At 40.2% G+C, this 27,604-nt stretch overlaps 1 pseudogene; it reads left to right on the plus strand.

Moving 5' to 3' along the window:
* Positions 1-5,761: 5,761 nt before the first annotated feature.
* LOC113306380 lies at positions 5,762-19,376 on the plus strand (annotated as a pseudogene).
* Positions 19,377-27,604: the final 8,228 nt, after the last annotated feature.

Here is a 27,604-nt window from a genome sequence, read left to right on the forward strand (position 1 = left end):
TAAATGTTCTTCAACCAGAAAACACATACAGAATAATCGGTTGACGTGGTCATATACATAGACCAATTATCATAGGAATCGGTCAATATGGACATGGACATCGACCAATTATGGTCAAACACATAAACCCAAGATTGTTCGTAATTTTCAATTTTGAATGGATAAATCAACCACAAGTATAATTAAGAGTAATGGGTTGCAATCGACGATGTGTAGTTTGAATTTTTTTAAAATGAAAGTAGATGAAGAAATTTCCTTTAAAACGATTATATAATTAAAATAGTTTGATGAAGTTAGGTCTTAATTTTAGTTTGTGAGGAAAATGATTTGAATAGTTTCTAGTTTTGCCTCAGTGAAAAAACTTGTGCTAGAACCAGGTAGTGGTATGAGTATAGTAGATTTCCATGGCTTTCCCTTTTGGAAAAAATCGGGTTTCACCTCTTTCATGGAAGGGGTTTAAGTCAATTTTTGTTATAATCGAAAGATAATACTGTAGTACTACTTTTGTTTCAGTAAAAGTGATTATCAATTTCAAGATATTTATGATAATAATCTTTGCACTTGAGAATCATTCACAAAGAAAAAACCATCACCAGGACAGGGTCCTAGCAAACAATTTTGGGGCATAGTCGAATTTACATAAGTATAAAATATGTTTATATACATACCGAATACAAAAAAACTCTTACAAGTATTGAGCCCCAATACTACGTTTGTAAGAAAGAGTTTCTCCGTCGAGCGATTTCTGTTTAAAATAGATGTTTCATATTCTTTTTTTATACCAAAACTTGCATATAAATACGCAAAAGCCACAAATTTGGGAGTCCTAAGCCGTTGCCTAACTCTCCCATACTCAGCAACGGCCCTTCATCAGGATAGGGAGAATCCATGGAAATATCATAAATATATTTTAGGGTCTGCTTCCTAGCATACCCCAACATAACAATCCTCCTTATTACCACTTTTATAACACATCACTCGACATAAACAATCGACGTAGAACACGGTTACGAATGACGAACAAACTCTTAGTGCAAGACAAGAGGAATTGGATCCAATCAGGGTGAAATTTTTTGATGGACGACAAATTTGGATGGGGCGATGAGGGACAAATGAAAAAATGCCATTTGTAACTCCTTAAAAACCGTTTTATCCAAACTAATATTATGTTTTTATATCTCCAAATTTAACCTTTCCTGATCAAACGAAATCTCGTTAGTTATCATAACCATCCTAAATTAGCGTTGATAAACATGGAAGTGACGGACCTAAAAGAAAACATGATCTTAAATTTTAACAATTGAAAACGCATGAGCTAAAAGTGTCTAAAGTTCAGTCAAACGGTTCTCCATCACCATGATCACCGTTAGAAAAAGTTATTCTGATATCGGCAGTAGAATAAAACTCTGTTTGACAAAACTTAAGAGCTTGTTTGGTAGTGTTTCTGAAAACAGTTTGTTGTTTTTGAAAACACTGAAAATATAAAATGGTTGAAAACACATTTGGTAGAGTTAGGTATGGAACTGTTTTTCAAAACAGTTTTCTAAAACAAACACAAATTTACACTAAGAAAAGAAAAACAAAATAAAATTATTTTCTTCTATTTGTTTTCTTTTTCTTTCTTTCACTCCTTACTCCACCCCGCAAGCTACATGTGAAAAAGCGGGGGTCTAACAACACTACCCAATATTTCACTTAGTAATATGTATGGACTAACTCCAAAATACTTTCTAGAGAATCAATTAGACAGTCAGACTCAATCTAGGTAAAAGTATCTCAAGGAGTTAATATCTCTCTCTTGTTTTGATTTACTCAAGCTAGTATAAATCAGCGAGTCTTTAATCAAACACAAGGAATAACTTGGATGGTACCAAAGACCAATATCCAAGGATCAATCAATGATAATCAACAACCAAAGGTTGGTACCAAAGACAAGAATTGATTTTTCTTGGATTTGTGATTGGGAGAGGAAAGATTAAGGTCGACCCAGGGAAGGTTGTTGTTATTTCTGCATGGCCAGCACCTACAAATATTACTGAAGTTCGGAGTTTTTTAGGAGCTTGTCAATACCTACGTAAATTTATAAGACATTTCTCTCAAATTGCCGCTCCTTTACATGGTTTAACTAAGGTTAATACCGTGTTTAAATGGGAGCCTAAACATGAAGCTACTTTTCAATTATTGAAGAAGAAGATTTCAGAGGCACCAGTTCTGACATTGCCTAATTTACAGAGACCTTTCGAAGTGGAGACAGATGCATCTAATTATGCTTTGGGGCAGTGTTATTACAAGATGGAAAACCAGTGGCATATCATTCAGAAATGTTCACATGACCAGTTCAGAATTATCCTACATATGACAAAGAGTTGCATGCTATGCATCAAGCTATGAAGCATTGGAGACCATATCTGTTGGGAAAGCAAGTTGTGGTTCACACTAACCATAAACCTTTACAGTACCTTCAAACTCAATCGAAGTTACTACAGGTTAGACATATGAAATGGGCATCTTATCTGGAGAAGTTTGGTATTCACATCAAATACAAACAAGGAGAAACAAATAAGATAGATGACATGCTATCCAGACCACCTTCTAATAAGGCTTCGGTTGTAGCAATGCTGACTCAGCCATTATTTCCAAGTGATTATGCTCATAGGTATGAGGGAGATGAAGATTTTGGCGAAGAATACAAGAAGTTAAACCAATGACATACAAGTGAGTGTCGCCTGGTGGATGGGTTAATGTACAAAGGAACTGCTCTGTGCATACCACGCTGTGAAGATAGAATGCACTGGATTAGAGAAGCACATGCTTCTCACGTGGCTGGTCATTTTGGTATGGAGAAGACGTTGCTTAATTTGAAGCAATATACGTATTGTCCAAAGATGCATCTCGATGTCTCCAAGTATATTCGGTGGGTGTGTTCTTTGCAATACTTTGAAACCATCTAATAGGAAGAGAGGATTGTATATGCCATTACCAGTTCCTACCAGGCCATGGGAAAGCATTTCAATGGATTTTCTGGGAGGTTTACCAATGACTAAAACAGGAAATGATTACATTTTTCTTTTTGTTGATAGATTCAGCAAGATGATCAATCTGATACCTTGTAAGAAGACAGTGACAGGAGAAGGTGCAACCCAGCTATTCTTCCATCATGTTTGGAAACATTTTGGGCTACCCACATCCATTATCTCTGATAGAGATAGTCGCTTCCTAGGTCAGTTTTGGACCAAGTTATGGAGTCTAATGGATACAAGGATCAAGCATAGCACTGCATTTTATCCTCAAACAGACGGACAAACAGAAATAATGAATAGAACTTTGGTTCATCTTTTAAGAGGGTATCATTCTAAACACCCTAAGACTTGGGATGACAGTTTACCTTTCATACAATTTTTTTTAATAGAGCATTTCATGGAAGTACTCTGAAATCCCCATTTGAAGTTTTTCTAGGTTATTTACCTCAGAGTCCATTTGATATGGGGTTTACTACAACGCAAAGTGTTATATCCACAGAAGAAGAAGATAATAGAGATCAAAATTTTATGGAGAAAATAAACAAGATACATACTATAGTAGAAGCTCAGTTACAAAAGTCACAAGCTAAATACAAGGCTAAACATGACAAGCACCGTATTCCTTGTAATTTTCTAAAGGAGATTTTGTATGGTTATGTATAGGGAAAGAGCGACTCAAGGGTGAAGGGAAGAAGCTTAAGCCTATAGGTTATGGACCATTCAGAATATTGAAGCAGTTTGGAGATAATGCTTTTCAGTTGGATCTACCACCTTATATGCATATGTATTATGTCATTAACACAGAATATCTAAAGTTATTTGAACCTCCATTACTTAATGAAGAAGAAGATCAAGAACTGAAGTTACCACCTATAGAAGATTTGTGGGTATAACGATAAGAAGTTCTCAAAGAAGATTGCATTGTTGAGACGAAAGTGACACCTACCAGAAGAGGAGATCGTGTAATGTTTCGCGTGGGACGTCTAGGTCAAGTGCCAAGTAAAGCAAGGTGGTTCAATAAAGAGCAGGGGGAGACTGAGTTTCCCCATCTTCAATTCATAGCTTACACAGGAGTTCCATCTTCCTAAAATGGGGGAGCCATGATACAGGAGTATCGTAAGTGGTGTGCAGGTTATATGCACAGAATAGTTGAGCCATGTTAAGGCTATATAGGTGTGAAGATTACATGCACAAAATAGTTAAGCCATGTTTTGGCTAGAGAGTATCTAGAAGATACTAGAAGTTGGTCGACAAGTTTGTTTGATCAACAAGTCTTGAGGTTTCCTATTTTAGATAGGATTCCTAGTTTAGATGAGTTTTAAACTCATAGCTTTATTTTTTTTTCAAGAAGTTTACACTCCTATAAAAGGAGGAGATATTTAGACTAGAAGAGGTAGAGAAAAACAAGAGAAGAGTGCATCCATAGTTTTTGGTTTGTAATAGAGTTTTTCTTTTAAAGCAATAGAAGAAAAAGAAGTTATAAGAATCAATCGTGTTCTTTTCTCTGTATTCTGTTATTTTACTTTGTGTTTCTTCTTAACTTCCTATTAAGCAGCACTGACTCTAGGTACCCTTGATCGATTTCGTATCACAAACCCACCTCAACCGAAGGGAGGATAAAAAATAGTTCCACATATGCACAACTCGCTCACAAAAAATAAAGAGATGATCTTGTGTTTCTATACAGGTATTGCAATACAAGCAAAGATTCGAGTTGATTTGAACCTTTCTTCTCTGCAGCATATGTCTAGTTGGAAGCGAGTCATGCAATGCTGCCCATATTAGGAAAAGAACTTTAGGAGGAGTTAGCTTACTTGATGTAACCTTGCAACAATCCCAATCTTCGTCCGATCTGAGAGATCCTGATAAATTCCTTTAGCAGTGCAATCCCCCATAATTTCGTCCTCCTCAGCAGGCACTAAAGCTACATTCCTCACGTCATGCTTCAATTTTAATAGGTCGATGCGCTCTGTCGGGCCTAGGTCCCTTGTAAATACAAAACTCCAAGAATTACTCCTCATATTATCGACTGAATCAAATTTCTGCGTACTAACCCTGTATAATCTTGGATACTTATCTTTCAAAGACCTTTTTTCAAGCCACCAGTCATGCCAAAATCTAATACTGCGACCGCTCTTCACCTGTATTGCAGCTGAATAAATAAAATCCGCATTAGATTTCAAAATTTCAAAGCACATTCCTATAGGGTCATTAGTCTGAAGAGGTACTAAACAAGAATCCTCTGCTTTTGTCTTCTCGCACATAATCCTTCTCCACCAAGCATATTGCTACAAGCTTAATCCTACAAATTCCTTTGATTTCTCGTCTATTTTTCCCATCTTCATAACACTTACTTTCTTTTGCCATATAGATTAAATAATGGCTTTGAACATCAGAAATCTTGTTTTGGTCATTGCGATTCTCGCAGGTGTGGTTTATCATGTGTTGATTGATTATATTTTGAATTTTATAACCCATGTACTGTACATTTTATTCATGTTAATGTTAAGTAGGTGAGGTGAATGTTATTCGCTTTGCAAGGTCAATAAATTTACAGAGGCACCCACTGAAAAATTACCAGCACACGTATGGGTGCCTACCTACAGAACAAGCCCTAATTATCTTCTTTCACCGTCGTTTATGTTTTCAGTTATTCTTCATCTCTTTCTCTTTTCCCCTTTCCCGAACCCTAAAAAGTGTGATTTGTGAATCGTGATTGCTTAGAGAGAGAGAGAGACGGAATGAGGAAGAAGTCCGGCAATCGGATTAAAACACTGATAGAAAATGGTGTTAAGAGTAATCACAGATCTTTTTTTTGTGATTGTTGGTGATAAATATCGTGATCAGATTGTTAATCTTCATTACATGTATGCTAAATCAGTGATTAAGCGTTCTCCTGAAGAGCTAGAATGTGATATTTGGGTAGGAAATCTTCCACACTTAATGTGGAGATTATTCTCTTGTATTTATATTGTTTCCAAATACATTATTCAGAGAAACTGACAAACAGAAATACAAGTAAGATCCTAGAGAATAGTCGGAGTGACATGTTGATGACTTGACTCTTGAGAAACGGCTTTTGTAGTCAGAGGAGATAGTTGAGAGTCTTCTGTAACTGATTGAATACTCTTACTGACACCTTCCCTCAAGTTAAACTGGAGTTGACGGATGTTTAACTTGCCTATGATATATTGAAATCTAGGTGAAGATAACCCCTTTGTGAAGATGTCAGCTAGTTGATCCCGGGAGCTGATGAACTGCACCTTTAGTAGTTTTCCTGCTACACGCTCACGAACAAAGTGGTAGTCGATCTGTATATGCTTTGTTCGTTCATGGAAAACTGGATTTGCCGTCAGATAAGTGGCTCATAGGTTATCACACCATAATGAGGGTGTATATGTATTACTTCCCAATTCCTTCAACAAAGATTGGATCCATATGAGTTCTGAAGTGGAAATATCTATGCCACGATATTCTGATTCGGTGTTAGACTTCGAAACAATCTTTTGCTTCTTTGCACTCCAAGAAATTAGATTTCCCCCAAAGTAGATGCAGTACCCACTAGTTGATCTGCGATCATCTAAACTCCCTGCCCAATCTGCATCAGAGTAAGCATTAAGAGAGTAATCCTTTTCAGGTTTGAAAAACAAACCATAGTCAATAGTCTGCTTCATGTATCGCAAGATACGCTTCACCAGTTCCTAATGCTCCACATATGGATCATGCATATACTGACAAGCCTTGTTTACGGCCACTGCGATGTCAGTTTTAGTAATATGTAGATACTGCAACGCCCGTACAACACTTTTGTATAGTGTAGGATCCAGAAATTTGTCAGTACCTTGACGTTGAAGTCTTGTATTTGCTGCCAGAGGAGTGCAGACAGGCTTAATGCCATCCAGCTTTATGCGATGAAGAAAATCTGATATATATTTTCTTTGAGAAACTACCAGATTATTTCCCTACGTCAGCACCTCAACACCAAAAAAGTAAGACAAAGTACCCATGTCTTTGACAGCAAAAGCAGCACCCAAATCTGTTACCAATTGATCAATCAACTTAGGGTTAGATCCAGTTACAATGATGTCATCGACATAAATTAAAACGTAAGTAGTAGAGCCTTTTGACTTTTGGATGAAAAGAGAGGAGTCTGCAACTGAAGCTGTGAACCCTAGCTGAAGAAGATGACTGCTGAGACGAGAGAACCATGCACGGGGTTCCTGCTTGAGTCCATATAATGATTTATGCAACCTGCACACATGATCAGGGTAGTTCGGATCCACATAGCCAGCAGGCTGTTTCATGTACACTTCCTCCTCCAAAACACCATGCAGAAAAGCGTTTTCAACATCTAGCTGATGCAACTTCCATTTATTCATCACAACCAGGGAGAGCACAAGCCTGATTGTACAGGGTTTTGTAACCGGAGAGAATGTTTCACCAAAATCTACCCCTTCTTGCTGAGTAAAACCTTTGGCCACCAAACGTGCTTTGCGACGCTGTAAAGTTCCATCTGGGTTTCGTTTAATACGATAAACCCATTTAGAGCCTACAACATTCATGCCATCTACATACTTCACCAGTGAGTAAGTTTCATTACGGATAAGTGCATTAATCTGAGTGTCCATTGCATCTCTCCATTCAGGTATCTTGCATGGCTTAGAGTAGCAAGTGGGTTCCATGAAGTCTTCATCAAGCAAAGGATACTTAGTAGTTGTTAGACATAAATTTTTGATTGGTTTTGTAATACCTGCTTTAGCTCGAGTCACCATGGTGTGACCTTGTAACTGTGGTTCTGTTGATGACTGTGCACCAGAAATATTGGCAGATGAAGACTCTGCAGGAGAAGAGATCTCAGCTGATGCAACAGGAGAGTGTATTGGTGAATCCTGAGCTGGTGCTGAAGAGTTTGGTTCAGGCGATGTCGGCTGCTGAAGTTGAAGTTGCACTTGCGGAGTTTGCTTGAAAATAGCTGAGCCAAGAAGATCCGTACTTGTTGCAGTTGGATTTTGTTGAAAAATCTTAGGAGCTTGCTGCTGTTGAGGAGAGAATGGGAATATGGTTTCTTCAAATCTCACATGAAGTGAAATGTATTGCCTGTTGGTTGGCAGACGAAGGCAAACATAGCCTTTATGAGCTGCACTATAACCTAGAAACACACAGGGTAGGGATCTTGGCTATAATTTATGTGCATTGTAAGATCTGAGGCAAGGATAAGCAAGATAACCGAAAACACACAAAAACTGATAATCTGGTTGCTTATTAAAAAACAATTCAAGAGGTGTTTTTGTATCATAAAACGACTTTGGTACTCTATTGATAAGATAGCAGGCTGTTGTAAACGCCTCATACCATAATTTCTTTGGAAGGTGAGCATGAAACAATAGTGCAAGGCCACTCTCTGTGACATGCCTAATACAACGCTCTGTAAGGTCATTTTGAGCAGATGTATAGGGACAAGAAAATCTATGTTGAATGCTAGAATCATTTAGATAAGAAGTGATCTTTTTGTATTCAAGAGCATTGTCAGATTGAAAGATTTGAATTTTATGACCAGCTAAGTTTTCTACTTGTTAGTGAAAATGAACAAAAATATTGAATGCATCGGATCGTTGAACCATAGAAAAAACCCAAGTATAATGAGAGAAAACAGCAATTAACAACATGTAGTAACGGAAACCATTTCTAGAAATTTGTGGAGACACCCAAATATCAGAAACAACAAGACTCAAAGGTCTATCAAAACTGGTAGTACTGAGAGAAAAAGGAAGCTTCTTACTCTTGCTAACATGACAAGAGTGACAATATTCAAACTTCTTATTTAAAACAGGAAGTGAAAATTTTCTAATTATTTTTGAAACAGTGCCTAGCATTGGATGACCAAGGCGCTGATGCCAGACAGGTAAACTGGATGAGAGATAAGTCTGTGGAGATTTGGAGTGATTGATGTCACCTATTTCATCGAAAATATATAACCCATTCTCATTCCTCCCTTTTAGCAGCGTTGCTCCTGTGCATTTTTCCTTCACAACAAAAAAGTTGGTGTGAAACTCAAAGAAAACACAATTATCTTTGTAGTACTGAGAAACCGATAGAAGATTTCTTTTAATCTTTGGGACATGATACACATGATTTAAAACAAATCAGCGTGAATTATGAGCGAATCTAGCGTTACCAATATGCGCAATTTCAAGACCAGTTCCATTACCAACTCGAACTTGATCCGTTCCTTCATACTCATGTGGAATGCATAAGTTGTTGACATCAACGATTAAATGATGCGTAGAACCAGTATCAGTAACCCATTGTCCATCATCTTGTCCACCAGGTAAGGAAATATAAGCTTCAGGTGCCTTGTTTTGTTGTGTGGTACCTTTGTCGTAGCGAAACCAGCATTGATCTGCAGTATGGTTGCGCTTCTTGCAAATCTGATAGAATATTGGACCCTGAGCAGCAGACCTCTGGGGCTGTTGGGGATGGCGATTGTTGTTGTTCGGCTGATATGGTCCTCTTGGTTAATTTGGAACCCCTTTTGGTGCATTCCTGCTTGCAGACGAGAAGGATGAAGTGACAACATTGGCAACTGGTTGTTGTATCTGATTCATCTGATGTTCAAGACTCATCTCAAATGTCAGAAGATGAGTATTGAAAGTAGCAATATCCATTGTGTCAGCAATGCTTAAGGCAGTAACAATGGGATCATAAGCATGATTTAATCCATTGCAAATGGACTGCTACATCTCGTGAGATGGTACGGTGTATCCAGTTGCTGCAAGCTGATCAAATAAACGCTTAGCATCATTTAAATAAGCCTTCAAAGTCTTATTACCTTTGTTCAAGTTATGAAGCTGTCTCTTGAGATTCATTTGGTGAGCAAATGTTTTTGGGGCAAACTCGGACTCCAACGTGTCCCATATCGCCTTTGCAGTATCAAGATCTGCAACTACACTGAGTACTTCAGGTGTCAAGGTTGAATTCAGTCAATCGACGATCAGAGAATCTTGGTGTTCATATGCTGTGAATGCAGGACTGATATCTTCACTCTCTGGAAGATTTCTTGGTGGTTTTACTTTTGTTCCACCGATAAACCCTGTTAAATCATAACCTTTCAGGATAGGCTTGAATTGAGTCTTCCATAATATATGATTAGTTTTTATATGTTTCAAGGTGACTAGGTGATGCATTTGTACTTGGCGAAGAGCATTTGTAGCTTCTGCCATTGTTGTTGATGTTTTTAGGGGTTTTTTTTTTAATTGGGTTTTTTTGTTTTTTTGTTGATAGTTGCGGAAGCTAGACTTGGATCGAATGGCTGATACCAAGCTAGAATGTGATATTTGGATAGGAAATCTTCCACACATGATGTGGAGATTATTCTCTTGTATTTATATTGTTTCCAAGTACATTATTCAGAGAAACTGATATACAGAAATACAAGTAAGATCCTAGAGAATAGTCGGAGTGATCTGTTGATGACTTGACTCTTGAGAAACGGCTTCCGTAGTCTGAGGAGATAGTTGAGAGTCTTTTGTAACTGATTGAATACTCTTACTGACATGAAGTATTATGGTGCTACAAGGATAAACTTGATATTAACAGTCACAGGAGAAAACGGCAAAAGCAGATGAAGAAGTTAAAAAAGCCTGGATCAATTGATTCTGAGAAGGCTGATCCTTTTACAGTTTTTGCCGGAAGTGCAAAGCTGGAACATTCCAAATACAAAGACTCAGAAAGGATTCTTGGTCGTGAATTCAGCATTTGCATTCTCCAGGATTTCGAGGCACTGACGCCCAATCTTCTTGCAAGAACAATTGAAACAGTAGAAGGTGGTGGATTGATTATACTGCTCCTTAGATCTCTTTCCTCACTTACTAGTCTCTATTCCATGGTTATGGATGTTCACGAAAGATTTCGAGCAGAATCTCAGTTCGGAGCAACTGCGCCGCGTTTTAACGAGCGGTTCTTACTCTCATTAGCTTCGTGCAGTGCCTGTGTGGTTATGGATGATGAGCTGAATGTTTTACCAATTTCATCGCACATCAGGTCTATCGAACCGGTTGCGGTGACTGAGGATGCTGAGGGACTTTCAGAATCGCAGCATGATTTGAAGAATCTAAAGGAACAGCTTAATGGTGATTTCCCTGTTGGCCCAATAATAAATACTTGCAAGACACTTGACCAGGGGAAAGCTGTAATTTCATTCCTCGATTCGATTCTGGATAAGACGTTAAATATGACTATAGCTCTGCTTGCTGCTCGTGGCCGTGGAAAATCAGCTGCGCTTGGTCTGGCAATCGCAGGGGCTATAGCTGCAGGGTATTCAAATATTTTTGTGACTGCACCTGTACCTGGAAACGTGAAAACCCTGTTTGAGTATGTTGTTAAGGGTTTTGGTGCTCTTAAGTATGCTCCGCATATAGATTATGATTTGGTAGAAGGTGTTGGCAAAGCTATTGTGCGGATAAATGTCTACAAGCAGCACAGGCAGACAATTCAGTACATACAACCACATGAGCATGAAAAGCTTTCCCAGTCTGAGCTCTTAGTTATTGATGAAGCTGCAGCGATACCATTGCCCATTGTAAGGTCTTTATTAGGCCCTTACAGCTGGAAGAGCACAGCCAGAATAATATAAGTGTGGAAGGGTCTCTTTCAGGAAGACTTTTAAGAAGGTAGAATTAAGTGAAGCTATAAGATATGCTCCTGGTGATCCAGTTGAGTCATGGCTACATGGCTTTCTTTGCTTGGATGCCACAAGTGTCATGCCTAATATCACCAAGTTACCTCTTCCAACTGAGTGCGATCTTTATTATGTCAATCGCGATACTCTTTTCTCTTATCACAAAGACAGTGAATTATTTCTGCAGCGTGTGATGGCTGTCTATGTGTCGTCTCACTACAAAAATTCTCCAGGTGACTTGCAACTACTGGCTGATGCTCCATCACACCATTTATTTGTTTTACTTGGTCCTGTTGTTAAAGTCTAAGAATCAGCTTCCAGATATTTTGTGTGTTATCCAGGTCTGCCTAGAAGGTCAGATTTCTCATGAGTCTATCTTGAAGAGTTTGGAGGATGGCAGTCAACCTCATGGAGATGAGATTCATGTTGGCGCAATGCGGAAATGTGATGGGTTTATGGAAATGAATTTAGGAAGAGAGGTTGGTTAATTGAAAGGTGAGGCTTATATTAATATGAAAATGAAAATATTACAAGAGGCTTGTGTAGCAACTTTGGCTTACACTAGTTGTTTACAAGGAGACACTTTGGCTCTTACTCTAAACTCTAGCTCTCACTCTAACTCTTGTTTACTCACTTGAGTTTTTGATTGTTGTTGGATGATCCCAAATGAATCCATCCTATGCCTATTTATAGGCTTCATGACCAACTACTTACTTCTCTAGATAGTTCTATCTAGACTCTTCTTTACACTCTCAACTTAGATATTACAGGAAAATTGTAGAGAAAAGAATTCTCTAGATAATATTTGATGTAAAGAAGGCCTAGAAGATTCTAGTATTGGGCTTTACTTAGTATAGATGATTATTTGGGCTTTACTTATTGGGTTTTCACAAATTATGTTTTTAACACCCCCTCTTAATTTGTGATGTTAAGTTTTTCTCTAAAATGATTGAATTTATCCACCGTGACTGCTTTTGTGAAAATGTCCGCATTTTGTTCTTGCGTCGGACAGAATTGGAGCTCGATTTCCTTGTTCTCTACCAACTCTCTGATGAAGTGATGTCGTAGCTCTATATGCTTTGTCCATCCGTGGAACACTGGATTTTTTGTCATTGCAATTGTAGACATATTGTCACAGTAGATAGTCGTCGGCTGCTTTTGCCTTTGTTGTAGGTCGGTCATTATTCTTCTCAACCATACTGCCTCACATGCTGCACTTGTTGATGCTATGTACTCTGCTTCGGCTGACGATAGTGCCACCGTACTTTGTTTTTTAGAACTCCAAGAGATAACTTTTGTTCCCATACAGAAAACATAGCCTGATGTGCTCTTTCGGTCTTCAATAGAACCTTCCCAATCGCTATCTGTGAAGCCAATTAAATCATTATCTTTTTCTCTATTATATTTGATGCCAAAATCTTTTGTTCCCTTGATATATCGAAGAATTCTTTTTGCGGCTGCATAGTGTAACTTGCTTGGCTCGCTCATAAACCGAGAAACAATACTTGTAGCATTGACGATGTCTGGCCTTGTATTTGTTAAGTAGATCAGTGAGCCGACTAGACTTCTGAATAAGGTTGGATCAACTTTTGTCGCTCCATCATTTTTTACCAATTTCTCATTGGTACCCATTGGAGTTGCAATTGGTTTGCAATCCATCATGTTGAACCTTTTCAGTAAGTCTTCTGCATATTTTTCTTGGGAAATGAATATTTCTTCGGGAGATTGTTTTACTTGAATCCCAAGAAAATATCGCATAAGTCCTAAGTTTGTCATCTCATATTCTTTCATCATCTCCTTCTTAAATTTTCCTGCCATCTCTTGTTTTGTACTGGCATAAATTAAATCATCGACGTAGAGACAGACGATTAAAAAATTTGTACATTGTTTTTTGATGTAGAGTGATGGCTCACTTGGACTTTTCTCAAATCCATTATCTCGGAAATACTTGTCGATTTTGTTATTCAATGCATGCGGTGCTTGCTTGAGACCATATAGTGCTTTTCGGAGACGATATACCATTTTTTCTTTTCCTTTGCAGACATATCCTTGAGGTTGTTCGACGTACACCTGTTGTAGTTTTTTTTTCTAGTGATAAGTAAAAGTTCGTTGCTCGGACTTGTAAAGATTTAAAAAAAAAAATATATATACACAATATTTGTCACAGGATCAAGAGACACTAGGACACAGGATTCCACCATTAATCATTCACACAATTCATATATTTATTCGAAACAATTATAGCTCAAATCATAGGGACTCTCATTCTTGCCAAGGTAGATTTTTAGAATATTTATTGTATATCACTAGCATGACGCATCAAAAGCACTACGACCAAGCATACATCATCATACGATATTACAACCAATTAAGAAAAATCATAAATCGATTAATAAAAAGTGCAAGTAGTCAAAAAAAGAATTAATATAATTATCATATGCGTAAAGAACGGCTTCCTCCATCATCCCAGTGTTGGGGTTTAGCTAATCATAATAATCATGTTCTCAAAATATATATTTGAAACTCAAAGTATGATTAAAAGAGTCAAAAGTTATAAAACAGTGGTTCTGAGACTCACAAAACACGTCCAGAAAGAAACGATACCAGAAAACTGCCGCTAAACTGCGACACTTCTCCACTACTGCTGGAACTGTTGAAAAACGACGGTCTTTGGCCGTTCTTCGTGTTCTTGAGCTCCTCCTTCTTCTTCAGCAGCAGCAGGTGAACAATCCTGCAAATCCCGATTTCTCGCTCCTCTCGGCTCTGGCTAGACCCCAAACTCTTGATCCCCTTTCTCTGACCTCCAAGGACTCTATTTAAACCCGAAGCATGCATCGAATCTCCTCCATAACTCCACAAATCCTCGGCAGTGAAAGAAAATATTTTCGGATATTTTCTTTCCTGTTTTAGCTTTTCACGCGTTTTCTCTGGTCCAGCACGCTCCAATTCGATTACACATGCTCCAACAGGTTGCTCGATGCATGAAACACGAGCAGAACACACACAAAATCTTCCAGAAGTCGTAGAGAAACTCTTCTGCATGTGTTTTACCTGTTTTGAGCCCGTGAATTGGCTAGCCAATTCTAGCCAAATTTGATCTAAGAGAACACTCACAACAGCTTTTCCATGTTAAATCACAACTTCTCACCAATTTTCAGCGATTGAATCGCACTAGAACACCTTCATTTTGTTGATTGAAAATCTGTCAGGAGTGAAAATGGTTTTCCCGCCAAAACACGAATTTGAATGTTGAAGATGATATGACCCCTATCCTGAACTGGGGTGCGAATAGCAGATGCCTTGAGGGTGACCTGGGGGTGCCCCTTAGTAATTAGGTTACCCCTTATCCAAAAGCGAGAGTCCGAATAACACTTGTCCTCTGTGTGCTAAAATCAACTTTTCGAGCCGAATTTTCCAAAAATGTTTAAACACCTACAAATAAATAAAACACCATGATAAGTACAAAAATGGGCACTAACAATATATACAAATGAGATATATTAGACACATAAATGCGTCTATCAACACCTCTTCTTCAAGTTCTCCGTTTAGGAACGCCGACTTTATATCCAATTGGTAGACCTTCATTTTTAGTTGAGCTGCCAAAGCTAACACCATTCGGATTGTTTCCATGCGAGCAACTGGGGCGAATGTCTCGTAGTAGTCAATTCCTGGTTGCTGGGAATATCCTTTTGCAACTAGCCTTGCCTTATGTTTTTGAATTGAACCGTCTTCATTATACTTTGTCTTGTAGACCCATTTCAGACCAATTATTTCTTTATCAATTGGCTGATTGACAAGCTCTCATGTCTTATTTTTCTCGATCACTCGCATTTCTTCGTCCATGGCATGTCTCCATTTTTCTTCTTTTGCCGCTTCCTCATATTTTTGAGGTTCTAGTGCTATAAATGCACAATTAGATGTATCATAAATATCTCTTAGGGAACGCACCTTTCTAGGTGGGGCACTTGCTTCCGATGAACTTGGACTTTGTTGTGTTGGACTAGGAGATCGCGGGCTTGCTGATGGAGTACTTTCTTCTTGACGTGGATGATCTGGCTCGTTTTCGATGAGTAGTGGCAACTCGTAATTGTCTGCTTCGTAATTCCAATCCCATGATTTGAATTCATCAAAAATAACATCTTTTGAATTACCAGTTCCTTTGTATCTGGCTTTAGAAGTCTATATGCTTTAGACTCTTCGTTGTATCCGATGAATATTAGCTTTTCTCCTTTTTCATCGAACTTTTCTATATGTTGGGATGGAATATGTGAGTATGCTACGCAACCAAAAATTCTGAAAGAAGTTACCTCGGGCTTTTTCTTATGCCAAGCTTCATATGGAGTTTTGTTGAGAACTGCTTTTGTTGGCGAACGATTAAGGATGTAGACCGTCGTGTTGACTGATCTGCCCAGTAACTGTTGGGTAGCTTCCTTGCTTTCAACATGTTGCGAGCTATTTCCACGATCGTACGATTTTTTCTTTCCGGGACGCCGTTTTGTTGTGGAGTGTATCGGACGGTAAGCTCCTTCTTAATACCGTTTTCTTTGCAATAGTTGATAAACTCATTTGAGGTAAATTCTCCACCACGGTCTGTACGGAAAACCTTTAGTTGGTGACCATTTTTCTTCTCTGCCAGCGCCTTGAACTCTAGGAATTTAGGGAATGCCTCGGACTTTTGCTCGAGAATATACACCCACATCATCCTGGTATAATCATCCACGAATAAGAGAAAATATCTTCTGTTGTTGAGTGAAGTTGTTCTTGTCGGACCGCAGATATCGGCGTGCACCAGTTCGAGGGGCCTTCTTTCTCTGCACGATTTATTTGTAAATGGAAATCTATGGAACTTTCCAAGAATACAACCTTCACATATTTTATCTCCACCGCTGATATTGGGAAGACCAATTACCATGTTCTTTGATTTTAGAACCTTCAAGGATCTATAGTTGAGATGCCCGTACCTCAAATGCCATAACTTGCATTCATCAATATGATTGGTACTCATTGCACAATTTTCAATTGATGGCATAGATAGAGGAAAGACAAAATTTTCCTGACATTTTTACGTTTGCCACCAATTGCTTGTTAATTTTATCATTCTCCGTCTTCGAAATGTAGTGAGTACCCCTTTCTTATAAGTTGTCCAAAACTTAATAAATTTTGAGCTAGGCCAGGAACATAAAGAACATCAGATATGTATCGAGTTTTTCCTGACTTTGTACGTAGGGATATAACTCCTCTTCCTTCAACATTCTGGAACTTTCCATCTCCGAGCTTGACCGGTGGAATCTCTTGTTCCTCCAATTTTACGAAATATTCTTTGTTTCCTGTCATATGGCTGCTGCATCCGCTATCGACGTACCATATACCTTGTGCTTCTTGTTGCGAGGTGAGGCAGGAATAAAATACTTGATTTTGAGAATTATTTGTCTCGGAATAGTTAGCTTCGTTAAGCCAACAATCTTTTTCCATGTGATTTAACTTATCACATTTGGTGCACTTATATTTACAATTTTCGGTTGCATGGCCAAACTTTTTGCAAACATTGCAACAGAGATTTGAGGAGTAATTTTTTCCGTACCTTTGATTGTTGTTTCTGTAACCTCCTTTTCCTCTTCCACGTCCGCGGTAGAAATTTTTGGGCCCTACAAAACTTATGGTGCGATTTTGATAATCTACTTATGAAAGAAAATGAAACTATCCAGAATTTCTCTTCAAGAGTTACTGGTATAGTAAATCAAATTAGTAGTTATGAAGATACCATAGAAAATAAAAGAGTTGTAGAAAATATTTTAAGGAGCTTACCGTTCAAATTCGATCACATCCTCGCTGCCATTGAAGAGTCCAAAAATTTATCGACTCTCTCGGTACACGAATTAATGGGTTCACTCGAGGCGCACGAGAAAAGGATAAATAGGTTCGCGGAGCAACCGTTGGAGCAGGCGTTTCAAGCAAAAATAAATTTCAGTGAAAAGAAAAATATGGAAGCCAGGAAAGAAAGCTCCAGAGAGGGATCGTCATCAACATCACCTCACGAGAAAGGGTCGACATCAAAATGGAGATTACTTTTTCTGATCCTTGGAATGCTACTTGGAGAATATTCCAGGCCTCCTTCGAAGTTTTCGCCACCGAAATTCGAGGAAAAATAGTTTTGCTTACCCCTTGTTTTAGAAATAGTAGTGCTTTAGCATCCTTCTTCTTGTTTTCCTTGTACTCCTTTTTCTCTGCATCCGTCCATGATGATGGAGCTTCTGCCGACTCGGGTACCTTATAACCATCTTTTACAAAATCCCATAAATCTTGTGAAATGAATAATGTTTTCATTTGTAAACTCCAATAATCATAACTCTCACCATCAAAAATTGGAATTAGACTTTGGGCATAATTGAAACCTTGAATACTTTGGTTAATTTCCATGGGTAGAGTTTTAGGATTACTGGGTTAGGTTTGCTCTGATACCAAATTTGTTGGCGCAATGCGGAAATGTGATGGGTTTATGGAAATGAATTTAGGAAGAGAGGCTGGTTAATTGAAAGGTGAGGCTTATATTAATATGAAAATGAAATATTACAAGAGACTTGTGTAGCAACTTTGTCTTACACTAGTTGTTTACAAAGAGGCACTTTGGCTCTTACTCTAAACTATAGCTCTCACTCTAACTCTTGTTTACTCACTTGAGTTTTTGATGGTTGTTGGATGATCCCAAATGAATCCATCCTATGCCTATTTATAGGCTTCATGACCAACTACTTACTTCTCTAGATAGTTCTATCTAGACTCTTCTTTACACTCTCAACTTAGATATTACAGGAAAATTCTAGAGAAAAGAATTCTCTAGATAATACTTGATGTAAAGAAGTCCTAGAAGATTCTAGTATTGGGCTTTACTTAGTGTAGATGATTATTTGGGCTTTACTTATTGGGTTTTCACAAATTATGTTTTTAACAATTCCGTGGAGGTTTTATGAGCAATTTCAGGATTCAAAGTTTGCAAGTCTTTCAGGTGCTCGAAGTGTCCGCATTGCTGTCCACCCAAGTGCCATGAAACTTGGATATGGTTCAATTTCAGTTGAACTTCTGACAGGTATTATGAAGGGCAACTGACTTCTATTGATGTGATTGATGCGGAGAAGGAAGTAGAGGAAACACGCCCTGTTAGTGTAATGGAAGCAGCTGAAAAGGTTTCGTTGTTGGAGGAAACTGTAAAGCCGAGATCTAACCTTCCACATTTACTAGTGCATCTTACTGATCGTCGACCTGAAAAACTCCATCATGTTGGTGTCTCGTTTGGGCTTACCTTAGATCTATTTCGCTTTTGGAGGAAACAGAAATTTGTTCCTTTTCATATCTGTCAAACAGCGAATGCTGTGACGGGCGAACACACATGCATGGTCATCAATCCATTAACTAATGATGATATCGAAGCAAGTGGATATGATGAATGGGGTTTCCTCTCTCCGTTTTACCAAGATTTCAGAAGTCGGTTTGCCAGGTTGTTGGGCTCTAGTTTTAAAGCAATGGAATGTACGCTTGCAATGAGTGTTTTCGATCCGAAGATTTGTGAACACAAAGATCTGGTATCATCTGAGTATTCACAAATAATGCGCGCAGACTCATGACAATACAGTAAATAAGCTGCGCCTGAGGGAAATGGATAGGTTATATCGAATCCTTGACTCAGAGTTCTAATACTCTTCCTCGTCTCATCAACTACAATCATTGTTCTTGGCTCATACAATAAGATAAATAGTGGATGAAATATAAAGTATACGAACATGATATACCATAAGTATCGAATTGAATATATAAAGTATAAATGCATGAATATAGATGAAATGATTAACTTATATGATTCATCACTCAGATCTCTGTCTACGGGTTTGGTTTTTTCATTATATGTATGAAGGTTACAGAAATAGTCGAATGACTTTGAGACCAATATAAGCCTGCGTAGCATGAGGAACTTCACTTACACTTTCTCTATCTCTCTGTCTCTCTCCTATTCTCCTCTCAATGTTTTTCGGCCTCCCTCTTCACTTGGGAGAGAGGGGTATTTATAGAGAGGTTACGTGGGGTCCACTTCTGAAGCCCTTTATAACCTTATCCTCTTGTGTTTTGTGCCGCTCACGCATAAGTCTTCGTGTTCTCGACTGCATCTGTGTGTTCTGTCTGGATACGCAGTATTATCTGCGCTTCCAATACAGGCTGACGGACACGTATGCTGTTTGAGGGTATTTAATGCGAGTAGTTGAGATGTCTGTCCACGGTAGACAACTGTACTCTGCCCCTGTCTTGTCTGCGTCAGTCTGATTATCCCCAGCCGTAGATCTTAGATCTTTCTAGGGATAGGATAAAGTGACTCTTGGTTGTCCACGCGTGATATCATATCTTGATGCCCTTAGCCGCATGTCCTCCACGTGTGTCTTTGTGGGCACGTGGCGGAAGATGAAATGTGTACCTACAATTTGCCCCTTTTCCTCCTACTGGGCGGTTAGTCGAAGTGGGAAGAAAAAACGTGTTACTCTCTTCATCTTCTCTTTACTATTTTCCTAGATTTTAGGGCACGTTCCCCACTATTTGTAATAACTTCTTCTTGGATAGTGGGGCGGTTTTTATTTCTCTTTGCATATATATATGAGAAGGAATGTGAAAATTCTCTAATCATAAATTTCATTCCTTCTCTTTCCTCGGAATTTTCATTCTTTGTTCTCTGCTTTTGTATCCTTGTTATTAACTAATGTTGTTGTTGTTGTTGCTCCTCAAAGTTTTCTGCTGTTGTTGCTACTGTTGTTCGTCAAGGTTTTCTGCTGCTGCTACTGTTCGTCGAGGTTTTCTGCTTAATTTTTTGTTTATAGGTAGGTGGTTTTACTATGTCTTGATTATCTTTTGATGAACTGTTGCTATATGTGTTTGTGATGAAGAACATATATATAAGTGTGTGTATGATTTCCCCTGTTCGTTATTACAAACAGTAATGATTTCTTCCTTCATATATGCTTGCCCCTATTTGTTATTTCCCCTTTTTATTTAGGGTTTGTTCTTATTTTCCATCGGGTTCATGATTATGAAGAACTGGATGAAATTGGGTTTTTTGATTTCTGTTTTGTCTTCGCGGAAATCTGAAACTTGTTTGTGTACTACGCAGACATGGCTGACCGTCCGCGGGTTTCTTATCAAACTCCACCGCCGAGTCCGCGTAGGGATCCTGATGTTTCTCCGCCTGGTGGAGGTTCGTCTAAAGCTTCCCAAGGTGATGCCCGTGTTCATAGGGTTTCGTCTTCTTCTGGTCATAGGCACTTATCTTCTAAGAGGGGTGAGTCGCATAGAGGGAATACGCAGAAGGGGGACCGGCCAAAAGAGGCTCCTGGCTCCCGGTATGTTGTTTCTCGTCCCTTAGTTAATCCGCGTGATGATCCTAAGAGAACGCGGGATGTCCTACCTCTTCGGTCAGTGGCGCCTCCTTCTGCGTCTCATCAACATCCTCTACCTCCCCCTCCAGTGTGTCAACCCAAGGGGAGGTCTTTGAAAGAAATGGTTTCGAAGACTGATGTATCTAAGGTTCATCCTAAGAGGAAAGCTTCCGAGAGAAACCCTTCGAATGGTTCTGCGCTTGATCCCGTGGAGGAGGAAGATATTTCTCAGGAAATACGTAGCGTCGTTGTTGGGGAGAAGAAAGTGACCTTCAAACATATTGATCTGGAGGTTTTCAAGGAAAAGCATGGTCTTCAGCTATTCGATGTTCGTTTTTACACTGCTTATGATATTACTTATGAGATGATATCGACATATAAGTTTGATGAATTTCATCTGCTGACCACGGTGGGGGCCTTTGAAGCAGGTCTTATGTTGCCTTTGTACAAGTCTGGGGATTCTTTTTATTATGATGTGCTGGATGGTCGAGAGGGTTCTTCGAAGAACACACACTGTCGCTCTATTTCCCAACTTCATGGGAATTATCTTCGTGCACTGAGGGAGTGTTATCTTCGGAGCAAAGGAGAGACAATGATGACTCTTTATGTTCCCAATCCTGAGGAAAGGGAGTGGTATACGCCTGAGAATTTTAACAAGTCTTTCGGTGACTATGTTAACAGTAGGAATCGTAAACCGTGGAGTGTGAGTCTTCGGAATATTCCGCTCCTCGTGGTGAGATCCGCCTTCTGAGTGAAGTAAGTGGTGCTAAGGTGAAGTACGTCCCGGGTACAGAGAATTCTACTAACAAACTGGTGTTTCCTACTCGTGAGCGGATCAAGCGTGATCATGACTATGAATGGCAGCAACTGTTATTGAGGTTGTTGGTCCCTGGGCTTGGGGGTGGGTTCCAGGTCCGCAAGGATGGCGTCCTACCGCAGATAGCCAGATACGTGCGGCTCCTCCTGCTCGTTATGGGAATTTCCGTCCTTGGCATTTGAATTTTGAGGGCATGAATTTCCAATATGCCCTCGATGTTGTTGATGGAGATGACGAAGAGAGTTCCGATGCTGATCTTCAGGCGAAGAATGTGCGGTTGTCAAGGTAAGATTTCCATATGCCTTGTCCTTTAGTTGAGGCAGTTTTAATTCTTTTCAAAGTCAGGGATTTTTATTCTTGTGCCTTGTCTTTTTAGGCGACGAAGAAGAGGAGGATAAATCCCAAGCAGTCCACCACCGCAACAATCGAGGAGGCGGAGGTTTATGAAGAAGTTAACAGTCCTGTGACTGAGCTTGGAGAGGATGAAGATATGTCTGATATGGAAGAGCGTACTGATACATCCCCTCCAGGTCATGATGATGAAGAATTTGTTGAAGGGAATACTACCGCTGGTGGCAGCGGTATTGGTGGTGAAATTAATCCCGCAGGTTGTCATGATGCTGGTGCCGAAGCTAATCCTGCGGGTTGCAGTGATGCTGGTGATGATAACACTGGCCTTGGTGATGAGGGTGTTGGTGGTGAAATTCCTGCTATGTCTCAGGAGTTTTCCTTTGGTCGGATTTATTCTGCGGAGGATAGTTTTGACATAAACGCTGCCCTGGGCCTGGCTTCTGAGTTCAACCTGCTTTCCCCAAACGATGATTGGGATGTGCTTGGTAACTCTAGCAAGGGATGGAAAGGGAAAGGGAGTCGTGGATGCTAGTGATGTTCCAGAGGGGAGCGGTGCTAGAGACCTTCCAGATTTGGATGCGGGAGTAGCCTCGAACTCTTCGGGTGCTAAATTCACGGACATGGGTAAGGCCTCGGTTGGGTCTTCTGGAGATGATTTTCCTCAGTCACTGATCCTTGAGGGTGATGATGCCATCTTAGCTTGGTTTAAAAAGAAGAACTTGATGTTCGTACCCAATCCAGCTCCTGTGGTGGAGGGTGAGAAGAAATCTGATGCCTATACCCGTAAGATGATGCAATTGTCTCCCGAGGACCAGGTTGCAGAAGCGTGGGATAAGAATCTTCGGGCCTTGGAGGCTGCTCTAGTAGTCGACGCTCCCTCGACTGTTGCTGATATGATGGGTTGGCTGATGGGTATCAGTATGGATTTCCCCAACAGCGGATGTTAGAGGTGAGTTCTTATCATTTTGCCTTGTATCAATTTTTAGCAATTTTAGAGTCAGGGTGTTCTAATCTTCTGATTCGCAGATGATGAGGAGTGAGCATTGCAATCACATGTTGTACCAGTTTTTTAAGGCCAAATCCCTTAAGTTGGAGGCTAAGCTTCGTCTTCGGGAAGAGGAGCTTACTGCGGCTGAGACTGTCATTGCTGATAGGGATAGGGAGATATGTGAGTTGAAGAGTCTCCTCAAGGCTAAGGAGCAACAAGGCAAGGAGGAGGAGAAGCTTCGCTTGGATCTTGCTATGGCTCGTAGTGAGTTGGAGGAGGCCAAGAAGAATTCTTCGGCTGTTACAGGTTTGATTATCTGTTTCTTCCTTGCTGTTGTCCTTGTTACTGTCTTAATTAGTGTTCTGTCTGAGTCTCCCCCCACCCTATCTTCAGTGGGTGGAGTTCCTGAGTTAGTATGGCTTCGGAAAGAGCGGCAGCGTCAGAAATCTCGCATCGCAGAGTTGGTAGAGAAGATAAAGAGCGAGGCTGATAAGTGGAATGCTCGTGCCGATGAACATAATGCTCTGGCAGAGGAGTGGCGTCAGACGAGTCCAAATGATTGATATGCAGAACAAATATAACAATGATCGTCGTTTGTTTAATGGAACGTTGTTGTGGACGCGTGATAATCTTCGTGAATCCCGAGAACAGGTCTCATCATTGGAAGCTAAAATCAATCTCTTGGAAGAAGAATTGCGTCAAGCTCGTTCTTCTCAGTCTTCTGATGTTAAAGATTACATTCAGCGTCTTGCTAGGGAGAGAGATGACGCTAGGGCTGAGGCTGGTGCTCTTAGCAAAGCTTTAGCTGCGTCTAGGGCTGATGTGGTACGCCAAGCTGAGTCTGAGAGAAATCTTGAAGTAAATATGTATCGGCTCAACAAGGGTCTGGAGGGTTTAAACAATGAGGTCAACCATCTTCGTCACTTGGATTCAATGAAACAGGTAGAATTAGATGCGAGTCAGTACGCCCTTTCAACCCTTCAAGCGGATTATAAGAAGTTGTCAGATGAGTATGATTTTCTTGATGAAGCCCGTGATGCTGTTGTTAACGAATATGAAATAGCTTCGGCGAGAGTCGAAGGTATATGCTTATATTATCGAGTGTGATTCTGTAATTTCCTGGACCTAACCATCTGCATTTTTCTTTTCCTTGCAGAGCTCCAGGGACAGCTTCGCACTGCAAATGAAGAGCTTGCGGAGGCTCAATCTCAATTAGTGCATCAGGAAAGCCAGATTAATTATCACAAAGGTTTAGCTACAGCAAGGGACGAGGCTGCCCAAGCCGCTTCGAAGGAAGTGAGTCGCCTTTCCTCGTTGTTGTCAAAGGCTGAGATGATGAATACTGTTATTGCGTACAAGGCTCGGTGTCAACTAGTGGAAGAGACTAACAAATTCTGGATAGCATCGAGTATGATCTTAAGACCGAGCATGGCCTTATCAAGAGCTATCCGCGCCGTGAGAAACCCCCGCCCCCTACATCTGGTTCTTCAGGGCCTTCCTCGGGTGGGAGCGTACCTTCAACGCAGAAGGGGAAGATTGCTAAACCTGCTGGTGGGGTTGAACCATCCAAGTAGATTTTTGTAGAGAGTTGATCTTTGTTGATTATGAGGCTTCGTGAGATTCCTTTTGTATTTTCTTGTTTCCGCGTATCATTGCCAAGCCTGTAATCAACTTTTTAAATTTTTTTATTTGTGATTTTTTTAATATTGTTATGGTTAATTTGGAATATAACTGAATGTAATCAGGATAGCGAAGTGTTTGAGTGCGAACCCGAAGATATGTGTATCTTCGTGAACGTCTTGAGACCTGTCACCCCGCTGGCTAATCCTGGGCCAGAGGATTCCCAGACGGTGGGGGTCGGGGCAGCGTTCTAGGATATGAGTTGTTTGGAATGTACGTTCATTCCGTCAACCCGCTGCCATAAGATTGGTTGGGTATCTCTTTCTGCTGGATGCCTTCCCCATGGTCCTACACTTATAGACGCTGATAGGGGAGTCCCGAGAGATTGTAGGTGACTACTTTCCCCAAGTAAAATAGAACAACAATTAACACCAGTGTTTACGTGGTTCGACAGCAGAGTGTCTACGTCCACGGGTGAAAGAGGGTTAAAGTGTCTATTCAGTTTGTTGAGTTACATTTAGAAGAATTCCATTGATGGAACCTCTGAGGTAGTAAATAGTAAAAAACAGGAGGATGAAGTATTGACGCGGAGGCTGTATTTACAGGTGTAGGGTTCTCGTGAGGTGTTATATTTACACGCAGTCGTCTTGTTACTATGTTGCTCCATGTATTGTGACTATTTTTTGCCAAAAGTTTGCTTGATTGATAGGTTGAGGTTTGCTATTCCTCTCTCAGAGATAGAAACATGTCGATCGCAAGCGTCGTTTTTTCTTCTGGCGCTCTTCACGCAGATGCAGGTCTGCGTTGCCCTCTACGGGTAGTATGGCTTGAGATATTTTGCATTCCATGGGTTTGAGGATCTCCCCTTTTAGGTTGCGCAGATAATAAGACCCATTTCCTGCAACATCATGTATGACGAAGGGTCCCCCCCATGTTGGTGCTAATTTGCCCCACTTTTTTCTCGTTGGTATTGGGGAATGGTCCTCAGCACATACTGCCCTTCTACGAAATTTCTAAGCTTAACCCTCTTATTATACTCCCTTGCTAGTTTCCTTTGATAGTTTTCCATTTTTTGTAGTGCTGCCTCCCTCCTCTCTTCTAGATCATCCAACCTTTCCAACATCATGTCCGCTGTGAGGTTCTTCTCCCATGCTTCAGTCTTCGTAGTTGGCATGATTATTTCTGTTGGGATAATAGCTTCGGCTCCATAGGTGAGTAAGAATGGGGATTCTCCCGTGGCTGATCTTCGAGTTGTCCTATAAGCCCACAAAACGTTGTGTAGTTGCTCACACCAACGCTTCTTGTATTCGTCCAACTGCTTTTTGAGGATGAGTGCGAGGGTTTTGTTTGTGGCTTCTGCCTGACCATTGCTTTGAGGGTAAATTGGTGTTGACTTGTTCTTTCGAATTTTGAAAGTATCGAAGAGTAAGTCGATGTTTTTTCCCTGGAATTGCTTGCCATTGTCAGATACAATCTCAGCTGGTATGCCAAACCTGCAAATGATGTTTTGAAAATGAATGTGAAGACATCTGCGTCTCGGATCCTTGCCAGGGCTTTAGCCTCTACCCATTTGCTGAAATAGTCCGTGGCCACTATCAAAAATCTTCTCTTCCCTGATCCTTCGATTAGGGGACCCACGATGTCTATGCCCCATTTTGAGAATGGCCAAGGGCTGTCTACTGGGTTCAACATTGTTGCGGGTGCGTGGATTTTTTTGGCGAAACGCTGGCATTCTTCGCATCTTCGTGACATTCTTGCAGCGTCTCGTATCATTGTTGGCCAGTAATATCCTTGAGTTTTCGCCTTATCTGCTAGGGATCTCATTCCGCTGTGATTGCCTGCGTCGCCGCGGTGTATGTCTTTCAAAATCAAATGTCCTTCGGATCTGGATAGGCAACGTAATAATGGTCCGAGAAAAGATTTTTTGTACAAAATCTTTTTTCTCTCATATCTTCCTGCCTTTGACTGTATTTTTCTGGCTTGCTTTAGATCCGAGGGTAGTATTCTTTCTTTTAGGAAAAGATGAATCTCAGATCTCCAATCTTCTTCTTTGCTGAAGTCTTCATCTTGATCTGCCTTAGCCATGATGTCGTCTTCTTGGAAATCATCCGCGATGAATTCTCCCACGTCATCATCTGCAATATTCTTCTGCGTGGTTCCTTGCTGTGCAGCGCAGAGTTCTTGAATATCAATTGAAGGCTCGTAAATCCTGGTTACTTTGATTGCTTTGATCGTTTCTGAGCATCGATGATATGTAGGCCAGGGCATCCGCGTGCCTGAGTTCCTTCCTTGCCAGGTGTCGGAATTTGATGTTTGGGATTTGTGATGCCAGTGTTTGCACCAATTCCATGTATGCTGACAATGTTCTGTCATAAACATTATATTGCAACCCTATTTGTCGGATGACCAGCTGTGAATCGCTTGTCAGACGCACGTCAGTTATGCCCATTTCTATTATCAACTGAAGGGCATGCACCACTGCTTCATATTCAACTATGTTGTTGGTATGCCCCTTGAATTCTAACCTGAAAGCATGTATGATCTGTCTCCTGTTGGGGTGGTGATTACGATGCCTATCCCCGCCCCTTCTTTATTTTTCGACCCATCTACGAAGACTTCCCATTGCCTAGGATTTTTTGGTTCCAAGATGTCTATAGGGTCTTTACCTTCGTCCATTTCTGGTAGTCCTGCTGCCTTTCGTCCTTCGATGATGACTTC

The sequence above is a fragment of the Papaver somniferum genome, chromosome 8 (genome assembly GCF_003573695.1).
Source record: "Papaver somniferum cultivar HN1 chromosome 8, ASM357369v1, whole genome shotgun sequence".
Lineage (NCBI taxonomy): Eukaryota > Viridiplantae > Streptophyta > Magnoliopsida > Ranunculales > Papaveraceae > Papaver > Papaver somniferum.